This window comes from Panicum hallii, chromosome 8 (assembly GCF_002211085.1).
Source record: "Panicum hallii strain FIL2 chromosome 8, PHallii_v3.1, whole genome shotgun sequence".
NCBI lineage: Eukaryota > Viridiplantae > Streptophyta > Magnoliopsida > Poales > Poaceae > Panicum > Panicum hallii.
This window is the reverse complement of record NC_038049.1, coordinates 13689410-13706184: the sequence shown is the minus strand read 5'-3', so window position 1 is coordinate 13706184 and position 16775 is coordinate 13689410.

Here is a 16775-nt window from a genome sequence, read left to right as displayed (position 1 = left end):
CGCCGCCAGAGCGCTCCGCCCAGCCGCCAGCCGCCCGAGCCCGCGCCGAGCCGCAGCCGCTTGCCTGCGCCAGCGCCCGCCGCTCGCCTGCGCCCGCGCTGCGCCCACGCCTGCGCCGAGCCGCGCTGCCGCCTGCTCACGCGCCCCTCCTGGAGCCGCCTATGCCGAGGGAGGGAAGCAGGGAGAGAGTCCCTGGAAGAGGCGCCGGCCAAAGCAAGAGAGAGAGAGGCGCCAGGGAGTGGATAAAGCAGAGAGAGAGAGGAAGAACAGAGAAGGAAGGGAAATAGAACTTCCCAAGGACTTATGCGCAATTTCAGAAAATTGCAGGGGCCTTTCTGTAAAGCATAAATTTCTCATTAATCTAAAACCCTAATGAAGAAATGCCCAAAACGAAAGTTGGAGAGTTTTTCAAACTCTACAACATTGCTTTAGGGCTTAAGTTCAAAAACTCAAAACTTATATCTTTACACGTGAAGTTTTGAACAAAGATTGGATTTGAATTACTTTTGTCCTAAAAAAATGTAATATCATAGCATTTAGGACCTAAATGCAAGAATTTATGACACGTCATGATGACGGGATAGACACGTCATAATGATTGGATAGACATGTCATAATGACTTGCACCTTTTACACTTTAGTCCTGAGTAATTTTGAAAGTTACTTTTGTAAATCAAATACTTGGATAAAAGGACTTGTACTTTTATAAAATTACATAAATACCCTTATTTCCACCACTTTACCCAAAATTTTTACACAATTCAACACATGCATTTCTAATGCAACTTTTTGGATAAATATATATTTTTACAGGGGATAAAGTAAGAAAAACACGTTTGCAAAACCACCCTTCACTTATTTTGAAGTTACCTCCTATCCAAATACATTTGTAAAAACAACCCTAGGTTTTTCTCTAATTACAAAAATACCCTTTTTTACTTGCACTTTAAATTTTCAAAAGCTTCACATAAACACACACAAGCTTTACACTAACAAACACATACTTCACAATAACAAATAATATGTTTAGTTTACAATTACTCGAACTGTCACAATTCCCTCCAACACACAATGACCACTCGGTCATTCCCTCCAACACACAATGACCACTCGATCATTTCCTCCAACACATAATGACCACTCGGTCATTCCCTCCAACACACACTGGCACTCGGTCATTCCCGCCAACACACACATGACCCCTTGGTCAATCTCTCTCAGTCATTCCCTCTCGGTCATTCCCTCGAACGCACATGCACAGCATCTACACACGCGCACACACACCACTGCCTGCCACACCGGATCTGGCAGCCACACCAGATTCGGAGTGAGACCGACAAGCGGGCCCTGCCTATCGCGGGAAGCAAGGAGCAGTGCCCCCTGGGCCCATCTTGTCCGTGAGAGAGAGGGAGAGAGTGGTGGGCTGTGGGCCGGCCTATTAAGCCGAGCCGGCCTACATACCCAGCCAGCCAAAGGACTGAGTCAGCATGCTGAGCTACAGGCCGAGCTGACCCGTGAAGCCAAGCCGAGCCTGGATGGGCCTCGAGCCGGCCCAACCGCTTTTTGAGCCCAGAACCGAGCCAGGCCCTTTTTCTTTTCCTCTTTCCGGCCTGACTGAGGGCCCCACCTGTCAGCCTCGGGGTGAGGCTGACTCGTGGGACCTACTGACCCACTAACCCTCTTGACCGTTGACCGGTCAGCGTTGACCGGTCAACGCTTACATCAGCAGGGTCCACTGCTGACGTCAGCAGACACTAACCTCACCAGTGATGTCATGCTGACATCATGCTGATGTCAGCATGCCACGTGGCCTGCTCTGGTGCTGCCACGTGTCACTGCTGAATATTTTCTTTTTCTAAATTCTTTTAAAATCATGAACTGCTGCCACGTGTCACTGGTGAAGGTTTTTTCTTAGAAAATTCATAATAAATCAACCGGACCTTCAAAAATTATGAAACAAGTTCCATAATTCCTCTAAAATCATGAACTACCCATTAGTGTAGGTTTCATGATGATTTGGATCATATTTGAAGAGTTTGTGCATTTTTGCACTTTGGACTTTGCTCTTACTCGTATTTACGAATAGGACCCAACTACGAGAAGTTGACCAACGGCCAGGACTGCACGGAAGCCCAGGAGGACTTCGAAGAGACACCAGGTTCATGCCCATCTACGATCTGAATACCCATTAGGCATTGCTTGTTAGATATGCTATCGCTATTTGTGAATTTATGTCAAGATGAACCTGCATGGCCTATCTTATTTACCCGTACTCCTTGCAAACCTATCACACTTGTTTACTATATGAGATACCTTGCCATACCTTGAATGTGTATGTGTGGACATGAATGGATAGTCTTGGCGTGAGTGGAGAAACACTACTTAGAGTTGGTGTTTAGGGCTTTAGCCAGGAGTGGGCAAACCTAACTCGATCGTGGATCGAGGGCTTGGGGTGTGTATCTTGGCACATCCTATGGAGTACCTGTGGTGGGTACAACTTTTTGGTTATATGATTGAGGTGTTGGGGGCACCCGTCAAGGATGCGATCGCGAACCACCGTGGTGGAGACGCATATGACGAAGACGGCCGCTTCGGCAGTTAAGGACCGAGTGAGAGTAACTATGACCTGTGGGAATATGTTAAGCGTGCACACCACTTACCCATTATGAGGGTGGGCCCGGTCCGGGGCTAGCAAGCGCGGTACCAAGCCGGTAGGAGGATCGAGTATCAGTCCAGGGGAAGGAGGTGCTGACCTCACATTCCCCGAGATGCATGGGAGGCTTCACAGTCTCGGGGCGACCTCCTGTGGGAGGATGCGCCCAAGACATGGGAAAGCCTGATGGTGCCATGGCTCCTAGTTCTATTTCAGTAGACCGGTGTTTCGTCTCTTAGTCGGCTAATCTCCGACTAGCATCGATTCGAGTGGGTCCAGGTGGACAACCCCTGCAGGGTGTAAACTATATGTATAGCCGCGTCCTCGGTCATGTAAATCCCTACTCCTCTGTTGCTCTTATTAGTTAGTGTTACTCATGACTTCTACCTCCCTCTAGAATGACTTCCTGCCAGGGGGCAGTTGAGATGCGAGGAGAGGAAGTTCTCACATCGATTGGGTGGTCTGGAAGGTGTGCGTTGAGCGGGAGTTCGGAATGCCGGAAGGGCCCGAGTCGGGATTGGAAGAAGATGTGTATACCTATATATATATTTATATGATGTTGCATGCATAGGAAACCTCAGCTTTATCCCTTGAATCTTGTTATGCCCGTAGTATAGTCCACAATAAAGCTTGCATTCGGATGGTGACGTGAACCTATCCCATACCTTGGGGATAGCCTGGTACGATGCAGGATCCGATCCGGAGTTCGACCCGAATGATGACGGTTGGTACGTGTGGCAGAACCGCCTGAATTATTCCGATTCAAGTGCACTAATCATCGCTACAAAAGCAAAGATGATCTCAAATGCACTTCAAACGGAACAACTCATGGGTCTGTCGGGTCACCGCCCGATGCAACCACGGTTTCACAGGATCGAAGTAGGTTATACTTATACAAGATAAGCTCCAGGTACATAACAGTGCAAACTTTTATCACAGAGTAAGTAGCATTATTACAAACCAGTTTTTCTCCAGCCCTGACTGGAGCAAATTAACAAAGGGTTGTTTAAAAGCACTGAGTAAACACCCGTTGACCAAAGTCACAGCGGAAAGATAATGCGACTAACAATGTCGCTATCAGCAGCACCATGCATAGCCCAGTCGATGGTGTCACTCCGAGGGGTTAATGCCGGCCGGGGATGGATTCCATTCCACGGACCAACCAGGCGGAACAGCAAAGGGGCAGGAAGCACTATCAGCCTGGTTCTCAATCGGCATACCTGAAAGCAGTTCTAACAAGACTGAGTATAAAGATACTCAGCAAGACTTAACCGAGTTCTAGGAAAAAGTCCCAGAAACTAGACCATGCTTGGTTGGAAGCTCTAAGTTTCTTTTGCTGAAAAGCAACAGAGAGTATGAACTAACTTTTCATATTTTAGCCATCAAATTCTAGTAGTTTTATCCACTCTAGGTGAGCATTACTTCTAATCAAACAAGGTAAATCTTTATCAAACAACAAGTTGTATCCTTCATGTTACACTTGTTACTCAGTGTGGCAAAAGTGTCAACTAGTCTCAATCTCCGCGAGAAACGGACGATTCTGAATCGAATTTCAATACCTTGCAAGGGATCCTAACTCACACGCTCGGAAATTTTAATTTTTCCGGGCAACCGTTTCCATCATATTCCGGGTCGTGGATCAGGGCCACCACAAGCGACTGTAGGACCATACGCACTTTCAAAGTGCAGGACGTACGTCTGTAGCGCGACTACAAAACCCGTACTCCTGGTTGCCCTTGCAACACGTATTCCCACACATCGGTGCGTGCAACAAAAGTCAAAGTCGAGTGGTGGGGTAAGTCCACTTGCCGGGCCAATCAGGTAATAGGCTTACCGTGTACCATATTTTACGGCATGTGGCTAGTACTTTCAAAAACTTGACTACTACTACCACACTTTCCGGCCTTAACAAATTTTATCAACACAGACGGGGTATGCTGTTATCAAATCTACAATAACCATGACCCCGTCCGTCATCCTTATAATGATTGACAGAATTGATAAACAATCAACTCCTATATCGCGCGAGCGACAGGATATCACTCGACTTCTACCGGTCCTATTAGCAAGGCATCTATGCAAGAGGACTCAAGTTAAATATTACAACGGTTCCTAGGATACATGCATCTAGGGTTCCATTATAACTCCTAAAACTTAAATGCACAATACAGAAATAAAAAGTAAGTGCGTAAATTGTAAAAACTGGGTTATGCACCGGGGCTTGCCTTCGGAAGCGAAGCTAGGGTCAGACGAGTTAAAAACTTCCGAACCTTGGTTCGGGGCTTCAGTCACTTCCTCAGTAACTTGGACGGAGTCTTCAGATAGCCCGGGTTCGGGTTCCAAGATCAACTCGTAGTCTCCATCTACAAGCGTCGACGAGTCTACATGATATGCAAAGATTGATTTTTAGTAACAAACATGTTAAATCTTTCCTTCACGATAAAGTTGTAATTTAACAGATCAATACACACTCAGTATCAACAATAAAATGACAAAATCATCAAACAACTAATATCATATAACTAAAGCAAATTATTCCTAATCATAGGTTCAAACACATTTAGTAGTAATTATACTTAAATCTTAATTGTTTGAACTCATTTTGACAACTTTTGAAATTATTCAATTCACAAAGTTGTACTAGTCTTGAATATTTCACACAAAGCTAAACACTACTTAAACTAACTAGTGACCAAGAATTGCAGGAAATAAACTTAAATCACATAAGTTATACACAAAAGATCCCTTTTTGAAAACATTTAAATAACTTCAAAACTAGTTGATTCCAATCTACACCTTAGTAACAAAAGTTGTAGATCTCATTTTTATGAACACAACAGAACTAGTTTTACTATTTTTGGATTTTTCTACCATTCCCTATGAAGTTTCAAAGCTGGCTGAAAAAGAAATGGAAAAGGGGACTGATCCTATACAAACAGACCCCTGGAAGTTTTTAAAACAGAGCAATCCGGTCCCTGGCCGGCTTTCCTCACGGGGTGGATCACCGGCGACCAATTCCGGCGAGATAGCTCGCCGGCGGTGAGGGGAAAGGGAGGGGAAATGCTCAGGGGCTCACAACGGACTCAGGGGTGACCGGAGTTGGGCCGGGGAGGAGCTGTAGCGGCGGCGCGACGGTGGACAGAAGCGGCGGCGGCGGCTGGAAGCTTGGCGGCGGCATTCCGATGGCTGGAGGGTCGGAGAGTGAACGACAAGTGCCTGGAGAGCTTCGTGAGGTTGATGTGGTGCTGTTGCTCCACTTGGCAGGGGCTGGGGGACGGCGGAGCAGTGGGACGGCGACGAGGCCGAGCTGCGGCGGCGGAGGAACGGCGGCGTGCTCATGGGCAGGGCGCTCTGGTGGGGGAAATGGAAAACGGCCGGTGCGATGAGCTTCAGGAGGGTGAGGTGGTGCTGGTGGAGCAAGAAGTCGGGGAGGGGAGGCTCGGGATTGAGCTGTCGACGGCGAGGCCGAACGGCGGCGCAATGGCGGACGGTGGAGATGCAAGGGAGAAGGGGGCCGGGGCGGAATTGAGCTCGGGGAGGGGGTAAAAGAGCTCAAGCAAGATGCCACGAAGCTAATTATGCACTTGGAGAAGCTTTGGAGGGCGGCAAGCAGGTGCTGGACACCGGCGACGTTGTGGCGGCCGTGGCGCGCTCGGGGATGGCGTGGCAGCTCGGGAAAACGGCCACCAGGACCTGGCAAGCGGCGGGGCAGCTGCGCTGGAGGTGGAGGTGGCACTGGCGAGCGGCGCGGGGGCAGGTGGCGACCGGGGTAGCTCGCCGGAGTTAAGCGGCAGCGTCAGCAGCTCACGGGCAGAGTAGAGCAGCTGGAGGTGGACGATGAGGACCCGGTTGCAATTGTTCAAAAGTTAAGGGGGCTCACTGTAAAGCTTGAGTAACTTTTAAATCAGAGCTCAAATGAAAATGATCCAAAAACCAAAAGTGTAGAGAATAAAAAGTTTTACAACTTTGCTTTAGGGTTCTACTTCAGGAGAGTTGAGGTTTCAAAGTTATTTTAAAAACCATACAACTAGTCAAATTTCTTTTAAAACCTATTTGAATTTTACATTTCAAAAAGCTCCCTAGTTTGTTTTCACTTTTTACAGTGGTTTAAAAGTAAAAGCATCATTGCAAATCAGCCCTTCCTATATTTCAAAATTATCCACCCTCACACACATTTTGCACATTAAGCCCTATATTTTTCTAAAATTACAGAAAACACCCTAAAACAACTTGTCCTTAAATAGCATACAAGAGCACATCCTACACTCAAAACTCTATGTCTGGCTCCCATATACCTGAGATGTCACAACCCTCCCTCCTAAAAAGAATCTCGTCCCGAGATTTCAGAACAAGATGGGGCTAGAGATTCAAGGACAAAGGTTGTCATTCAGGAAACCCGGAAAATGCTTTTGAAGGTAAGCTTCGGTTTCCGAAGTTGCTTCTTCTTCAGTGTGATGATTCCACTAAAGTTTATACATCGTGACCGTGGCTCTTCTGGTATTTCTCTCTTTGGTATCTAGGATCTTGATGGGATGTTCGGCGTAAGAAAGATCGGGTTCTATTGCGACGGCTTGTAGATCTACGATCTCTGTGGGGACTTGGAGGCATCTCTTGAGTTGGGAGACGTGGAAAACATTGTGGATAGCTGCTAGCTAAGGTGGAAGTTGAAGATGATAAGCTACAGGTCCGCAGATCTCAAGGATTTCGAAGGGTCCAACGTATCGAGGGGCAAGTTTTCCTTTGATGCCGAAACGTTGAACACCTCGAGTAGGAGACACCCGAAGATACACAAACTCTCCTACAGAAAACTGTAAGGGCTTCCTGCGTTTGTCTGCGTAGCTTTTCTGTCTTGATTGGGCTGCTTTAAGATTGTTTTGAATGTGCTTTACCTTGGCTTCAGCCTCCGTGACCAAGTCGGGTCCAAAGATCTTACGTTCGCCAACTTGGGACCAACTTAAAGGAGTTCGACACCGGCGCCCGTATAGAGCTTCGAATGGAGCCATTTGAAGACTTGACTGGAAGCTGTTGTTGTACGAGAATTCTGCCAATGGTAAGCACTGGTCCCAACTTTTGCCATACTGAATGACACAAGCTCTTAACATATCCTCTAAGATTTGGTTGACTCTTTCGGTTTGTCTGTCCGTTTGGGGATGGTATGCTGAGCTTCGAATAAGTCTGGTCCCTAGAGATGTTTGAAGTTGCTCCCAGAAACGAGCGATGAACTGAGCACCATGATCAGAAATGATTATCTTAGGTACTCCATGGAGTCGAATGATCTGCTCTATATAGATTTCAGCATACTTCTTAGCGGTGAAGGTAGTATGCACAGGAAGAAAGTGAGCAGTTTTGGTTAATCGATCTACGATTACCCAAATGGAGTCATGTTTCTGAGAGGTGTTGGGCAAGCCTATGATGAAATCCATATTGATGTCTTCCCATTTCCAAGAGGGAATAGGCAATGGTTGCAGGACACCAGCAGTCTTGAGATGACTAGCTTTGATTCTTTGGCAGATATCGCATCTAGCAACATACTTGGCTATTTCTCTTTTCATGCGAGTCCACCAGAAGTTTTGTCTCAAGTCCTGGTACATTTTAGTACTACCAGGATGCATAGAAAACTTGGACAGATGTGCTTCATCTAGAATTTGCTTTCGGAGTCGCGGATCTTTAGGTACAACGATTCGCTTCTTGAACCAGAGTACCCCTAGAGGATCTATCTGAAAGCACTTATATTTCTCTTCTCCTTTGATAAGATTTTGCTTAATGATCTTTATCCCATCATCATGTTGTTGAGCCATGATGATACTATCCTTTAATGGAACTTCCTCTGAAAGCTGATTCAAACTACCTTGGGATATAATCTCAAGGTGTAAGCATCTAGGCCCTCAAGGTATGTTTCGGTGATCAATGACAACCATTATTGTGACTAATGAGTTTGTGCAGCTTAATAGATCATTATCGCTCATTTGGTCATATGTCAAAAGAGGCCCCTAATTTTCGTTATTCAAAAAAGGCGATCTCGGCATTCAACTCAATTATATATCAAGACTAAGGATCTTTCTAGTCTTAAGTGTCATAAGGTTGAGAAGGACACTTAGGTTAGTATAGGTTTTATAGTTTTGTAGTGATCGCACTATTAAGAGGGGTTAAGGCTAAGTAACTTGAGCATGGACATGGTCATTTGAAAATGGATGCACACAATGGTCACTCAGGTTTCTAGAAGTTCAAATAAGTGGTTCTCAACTCATATCTCAAGAATATTTGGATTTCATTCAAGACTCAAATCAGAAAAGGCAAAATCAGGAAAAGTCTTTAACACCGGTTTAACTGACGATCTAAATTTTCTATACGTCGGTTAAACGAGGCAGCAGAGTCTGAATAGTCAATACATCAGTTAAACCGATGATGTTTGAAATGGGACGTCGGTGCAATTGACCAGTGAGATGGTTTTTCCAAGGATTTCAGCAGTTGTACTCACCGGTAAAACCGATGATGTTTGAATTTAACGTCGGTGCAGTTATCCAGAGACTTGGTTTTTCAGTTGATCAGTGGACAACTACACTCACCGGTTAAACCGATGATACGTCGGTTAATCTGCCCAAGTTGTAACAGCTAGTTTTCAGAAGAGGTAGTTGACATTCACCGGTTAAACCGACGATGACTATTGGAGGTACGTCGGATTAACCGGCGCTACGCAGTTTTCTGGCAGCTTTTTCTCCAACGGCTCTATTCGTGTGAGCTGCCTATATATACTCCTCCAATGGGTCATTTTGCTACTCTTGACACCAGGCAACATCCAAACACTCATACTATAGTCAAGAGCTACTTTGAGCTTCATCATCTCACATACTTGTTCATTCAATCAATCAAGAAGCAAGATTAAGGACTTGAGTAGAGAGAAGCTTGTGTGCATCCGTTCTTGGTGATCGGTTCTTGCTCAAGTGAAGGCCTTAGCTTGTTACTCTTGGTGATTGGCATCACCTAGGCGATCTTGGTGATCGAGGTGTTTCTCGCGGAGCTTGCCAAGGATTGTGGGAGTCCGGAGAAGAAGATTGTACGTGGCTTGATCTCCACCACACCGGGATGGTGAACGGAGACTCTTAGTGAGCGCCCTCGTCTTGGTGACTTGGGAGGTGACAAGACTCTTTGTGAGTGTCACAACGTGGATTAGGGGTGTGTGCCAACACATCGATACCACGGAAAAAAAATCCAGTTGTCTCTTGTCCACTTTCTTTATTCAAGCATTTTCTTTCATGCAATTTATTCATGTGCTTGACTTAGGGATCATTACTCTTGCTCTACCTTGCTAGGCTTTACCTCTCTTTTATCTCTCTTAGCTTGTGTAGGTAGCTTAGTTATCCAGTTGGTGAATTGATGCCTTTCTAGCTTTGCATAGGTTAAGGTTGCTTTACCTTGTTTTAGAATTTGAAAAAGGCCCAATTCACCCCCCCTCTTGGTCCATCAATCCTTACAATTGGTATTAGAGCCAGGTTGCTCATTTGGATCATTAGGCTTCACCGCCTAGAGCTATGGCCAAGATGGGTGGTTCACCGCCTCACTTCGAGGGCAAGAACTTTGCTTATTGGAAAGTTCGCATGGCCGCATACCTTGATGCGATTGCCCCCGAAGTGTGGTCGGCAACTAAGATCGGGTTCACCGGAACTCCCACCACCGAACAATTAAAATGGAATGCCAAGGCTAGAAATGCAATTTTCGAAGCCATTAGCGAGGAAGTCTTTGCTAGAGTTAATGGCATGGACTTAGCAAGTGATATTTGGAAGGAGCTCATTGAAATTCATGAAGGTTCCACTAAAGTTCGTGAGCAAAAATATCACTTGTTTAGAGCTAAGTATGATTCCTTTAAAATGCTAGCTCATGAAAATTGCAATGATATGTATTCTCGCTTGAATGTCATTGTCAAGGACATTAATGCACTTGAAATATCCAAAATTGACAGTGCCTCCATCAATCTCAAGATTCTCATGCTCCTCCCGAAGCCCAAGTATAACATCATCAATGCTATGCTTCAAAAGGAGAATCTTGACATAATGGAAGTGGGAGAACTTGTGGGGGAAATTCGCGCTCATGAAATGAGCATTCTTGGTATGTCCGAAGAGCCAACTTCAAGCAAATCAATTGCTCTAAAGACCAAGACAAACAAATCCCGCAAGCTCAAGATGATCAAGCAAGATTCAAGCTCAAGCAATGAAGAAGATGATCATCATGAAAGCTCATCCGATGTTGAAGATGATGGAGAACTTGCTCTCATGATGAGAAAGTTCACACGCTTGAATGAAAAGATCAATAAGAAGGGTTTCAACTTTGACTCCAAAAAGGGAATGTTCCGGCCAATGGATGTCAAGAAGAAAATTTGCTACAATTGTGGAGAAAAAGGTCACATCCGTCCAAATTGCCCCAAGCCGGACAAAAGAAACAAGGATAACAAGAGCAAGCATCGCCATGATTCAAGCGATGATGAAGAAGAAGAAAGGAAGAACAAAAAAAAGAGATTTGGGAAGAAGAAGACCCATGACAAGAAGACCAAGCTCTTCCCAAAGAAGAAAGGGCACACCAAGAAAAGTTTCTTGGTGGAAAAACAAGAGTGGGTGACCGATGTCTCATCAAGCGAAGATTCAAGTGATGAAGAAGACATCGTCACCATCGCCCTCACCAATGAAGAACCACCACTACCTCTGCCTCCTATGTGCCTCATGGCAAAAGGTAACACCAAGGTATGTGAGGTAGATAGTGAAGATGATAGTGATGAAGAGTTTGATCCTAATGAATTCACTAACCTCATTAATGAGTATACATCCGTCATCAAGAGGGAAAAGGGCAAAGTCAAAATTCTTGAGAACACTCATGCCAAGTTAGAGCTTGCCCACTCCGACTTGCTCAAAAAAGCACAATGAGTCACTTGTACTTGCTAAGCAAGTTGAAGAGAGCCACAAAAAGCTCAAACAAGAGCATAGGGAGTTGGCTCACAAGTATCAAGAACTTGAATTTGCCTATGAAGCAATTGACCCAAGTCTTGAGAAAGTTGCTCATGAAACTTTTGAAAAAGTCAATGCTTCTACTTCATGTGATGACCTACTCATTAATGCTAATGCCACTGATATTGTGCCCAAGCTTGCTCCTTCTAGGGAAAAGGAATTGATGGATCAAGTGGCAAGCCTCAAGAGTAGTGTGGAGAAACTCTCAAGAGGAGAATACATCCACAAGGAGATTCTCTTCAACAATGCCCGTGACTATGGCAAGAGAGGTCTTGGTTCATTTCCGGAGCCAAACATGGCTACAACTCCTTCTCCGAAGATCAAGACTAGTTTCATCAAGGAAGTTGGTTCATATTGTCAACATTGCCAAGTCACCGGGCACCACACTAGGGAGTGCACTTTACCATCACGTCCTCTTCCTAATTTACCCAAGAATTACTCATCAATGTTTCAAAATAACCATTTTGTCTTGAGTAAAGTGAAGGGCAAGGTGAAGGCCAAGTTCATTGGCAAAATTGCTAAGGAGTCGAAGAAGAAGCTCCCCAAGCAACTTTGGGTCCCAAAAGCTCTTGTCACACATGTGCAAGGCCCAAAGCTTGTTTGGGTTCCTAAAACTCAAAAATGAATTCTCATGTGTGTAGGTGAACTACAAAGCCGGTGGAAAATATTGGGTACTTGATAGCGGTTGCTCTCAACACATGACCGGCAATGATAACATGTTCACCTCTCTTGAAGACCCCGGCAATCATGAACATGTCACCTATGGTGATAACTCAAGGGGGAAAGTCTTAGGTTTGGGTAGAATTGCAATTTCAAAAGATTTATCCATTTCAAATGTCTTGTTTGTAGAAGCACTTAGTTTTAATCTTATTTCTATTGCTCAATTATGTGATCTTGGACTAACGTGTGCCTTTGACAAGAATGGTGTTGTAGTAACTCATGAAAAAGACAAGTCATTGGTATTCACGGGGTTTAGGCATGGCAACATCTATTTAGTGGATTTCTCTTCAAAGCAAACAAGCACCATGACATGCCTCTTCACCAAGTCGTCTCTTGGGTGGCTTTGGCATAGAAGAATTGCTCACATTGGCATGAGCAACCTCAAGAAAGCCCACAAGAGAGGGATTATCACCGGCGTGAAGGACGTCACTTTTGACAAAAACAAGTTATGCAAAGCATGTCAAGCCGGGAAGCAAGTTGCAACACATCATCCTATCAAGACGATGTTGTTTACCTCCAAGCCGCTCGAGCTACTACACATGGATCTCTTTGGTCCAACTTCATACAAGAGCATTGGTGGTAACCTCTATTGCCTAGTAATCGTTGATGATTTTTCACGCTACACTTGGGTCATGTTTCTAGGCGATAAGGGTGAAACTCCGGAGATATTCAAGACATTTGCAAGAAAAGCTCAAAGGAAGTACAACTCCCCAATTGTGAAGATCCGGAGTGACAACGGCACCGAGTTCAAGAATATGAAGATTGAAGATTGGTGCGATGAAGAAGGAGTTAAGCATGAGTTTTCCGCCACCTACATGCCTCAACAAAATGGAGTGGTGGAAAGAAAGAACAAGACACTCATCACCCTAGCAAGAGCAATGTTGGATGATTATGGCACGTCCGAGAAGTTTTGGGCGGAAGCAATCAACACGGCGTGTCATGCATCCAACCGAGTGTGTCCTCACCGACTCCTCGAGAAAACTCCATATGAGCTCATCACCGGGAGGAAACCAAATATATCATACTTTCGAGTCTTTGGTTGCAAATGCTTCATCTATAAGAAGAAAAGGCTCGGTAAGTTTGAGAGTAGATGTGATGAAGGTTTCTTTCTTGGTTATGCATCAAACTCCAAAGCATATAGAGTATTCAATCAAACCTCCGGGTTAGTTGAAGAAACATGTGATGTGGAGTTTGATGAATCTAATGGCTCCCAAGAGGAGGTTGTTGGCTATGAAAATGTAGGGGATGAAGAGATTGATGAAGTCTTGAAGAATATGTCTATTGGGGATATCAAGCCGGAAGAGGTGCATGAAGGCAATGATCAAGGGGGAGGATCTTCCTCATCTACACCAAGCACCTCCACGGCATCCCAAGTGGATGAAGATCAAGAAAAAGTTGATCCACTACAATCACAAGTCACCCATGATCCACCCCAACAAGCAACCACGCAAGAGCCGCTAGTGAAGCATGGTCGCATCTCCAAGGATCATCCAATTGGTCAAATCATTGGTAGTCCTTCCAAAGGAGTAAGAACTCGCTCTAAGCATGCTTCATTTTGCGAACATCACTCGTTTGTTTCTTGTATTGAACCCACTAGCATAGAGGAAGCACTTGAGGACTCGGATTGGGTGATGGCCATGCAAGAAGAATTGAACAATTTCATCCCGCAATGAAGTTTGGGTCCTCGAAGCTCCTCCGAAAGACAAGAACATTATCGGCACAAAGTGGCTCTTTCGAAACAAGCAAGATGAACATGGGGTGGTGGTACACAACAAAGCAAGACTTGTGGCAAAAGGGTTTTCTCAAGTCGAAGGTTTGGATTTTGGTGAAACCTTTGCTCCGGTCACAAGACTTGAAGCTATCCGTATACTTCTTGCTTACTCTTCACATCATAACATTAAGTTATATCAAATGGATGTGAAAAGTGCATTCTTAAATGGCGTTATTAACGAACTTGTTTATGTTGAGCAACCTCCCGGGTTTGAAGATCCGAGGAATCCTAAACATGTTTATAGGTTGCACAAGGCACTCTATGGGCTCAAACAAGCTCCAAGGGCCTGGTACGAGAGGCTTCGTGACTTCCTAATCATGCAAGGCTTCAAGATCGGGAGGGTGGACACCACTTTGTTCACAAAAGACGTCAACGGGGATCTTTTCATTTGTCAAATTTATGTTGACGATATTATCTTTGGCTCAACTAATGATTTACTAAGCCATGAGTTTGCTACCATGATGTCTAGGGAATTTGAGATGTCCATGATTGGCGAATTGACCTTCTTCCTTGGTTTTCAAGTCAAACAAATGAAGGAAGGGACATTCATCTATCAAGAAAAGTATACTAAAGATATCTTGAAAAAGTTTAAGATGGATGAGTGCAAGCCAATCAAGACACCCATGGCAACCAATGGGCATCTCGACTTGGATGTGGACGGTAAACCGGTTGATCAATCCCTCTATCGGTCGATGATAGGGTCTTTGCTTTACCTTACCGCATCTAGGCCCGATATAATGTTTAGTGTGTGCTTGTGTGCCCGCTTTCAAGCTAACCCAAAGGAATCACACCTTTCGACTGTGAATAGGATCCTTCGGTATCTCAAGTACACCCCTAGCATAGGCTTGTGGTACCCCAAAGGCGCTAGCTTAGATCTCTTGGGATACTCGGATTCGGATTTTGCCGGAAGCCGTGTGGATCGCAAGAGTACCTCCGGGGGTTGCCACTTGCTTGGGCGTTCTCTAGTTTCTTGGTCGAGTAAGAAGCAAAATTCCGTGGCTTTGTCCACCGCGGAAGCGGAATATATAGCAGCCGGTGCATGTTGTGCCCAAATCCTATATATGAAGCAAACCCTTTTGGACTTTGGTGTGAAACTAGATAGGATACCACTCCTTTGTGACAATGAAAGTGCCGTAAAAATTGCCAAGAATCCGGTTCAACACTCTCGCACAAAGCACATTGATATTCGCCATCACTTCTTGCGTGATCACGAAGTCAAGGGGGACATTTCCCTTCAAGGTGTGAGATCCGAGGAGCAATTGGCGGATATTTTCACAAAACCTTTAGACGAGAGTACTTTTGTTAGGCTAAGGAATGAGCTTAATGTGTTAGATGCGGCAAACGTCATGTAAGTTGTCATGTCATATAGAAAAATGCATACATATAGGACACTTGTCTAACCATGGTAAGATAGTGATGAGCAAGGGTGTAGCTAGAGGTGGTGGTCCACTTGTTTTCCTCTAGGCTTGTAGAAAGGCTCATCATGAAGAAGCTTCCCGTGGGTCCAAACTTGACAAGTAGAATTTAAATTCTTGCTATGCATTTCCTGTCATATAGATGTGCTCTTCATGATTGCTTTTCTTTCGCATGTGGTTGTAGCTTGCATTATCATTGCATGCGTAAGGGTCACAAAGGAGATCACTTGATGAAAATGAGACTTTTTTCATATACAAGATCTTAACTCATGATAAGTGAAAAGAGTAAAGTGTTAGGTGCGTTATTGCCTAGTGAGCAATGTCATGATGAGTTTGAAGCTTTCCTTCTTCAATATTCCTATGACATGGCTCATACATTTTTTTTGGCGCTTTGTCTCTCTTGTGGCTTTTCCTTGTGTTTTGAAAAGAAAAATTATCTAAGCTAGTGAGCTATCCTATTTGCTTTGAGGGGTAAAGTCGCCTATGCAAGTCCATAAACTTGAGTTTATTTGAATTTTATAAGTTTATTGGACTTAGCATAGAAGAGTGAGCTGAGTGAGGGTTTTTGGCTTCACCGGTTAAACCGACGCTCAATGGATCTTTACCCATCGGTTTAACCGGCATTACTAAGTTTCAGCTACGGCTCAGTCAATTCAAGCGTTCAACCGGTGTATACAAATTATGGAGCATCGGATCAACCGGTGAACATATCACAGATCTGACCTGAAAATCAACTGTTGTTTGTGTCATTCAACCGGCGAGTTCATTTATCGGAGCATCGGTTCAACCGGCGTGCAGATGCGGATTTGGTGGAGTCTCTGGTAAACTACACCGACGCATCAACCGGTGTTCGAACCCTAAGCGTCGGATCGACCGGCGATAAGGAAATCCGCGGGGTCCACCTGTCATATATCTCTCTTGCCCGCTCGCAACCGCCCGCTCACCTCTCGCCTTCGTCGCCACCCGTTCGCCTTCTGCCGCCTGCTTCCGCCCTCGCCGCACGCGCGCACCTTCCGTACGCGCCGCCGCATTGCACCACCACCGTGCCACCACCCGCGCACCACTGCGCCGCCCGCGCGCCACCACGCCGCCACCACCGCCACAGCGCCACCCGCGCACCACTGCGCCGCCCGCGCGTCACTGCGTCGCCCGCATGCCACCGCGTCCTTGTTACTCCCTGTGTCGTGATGGGCCGTGAGAAGAGGAAGGGGAAGGAAGTTGTG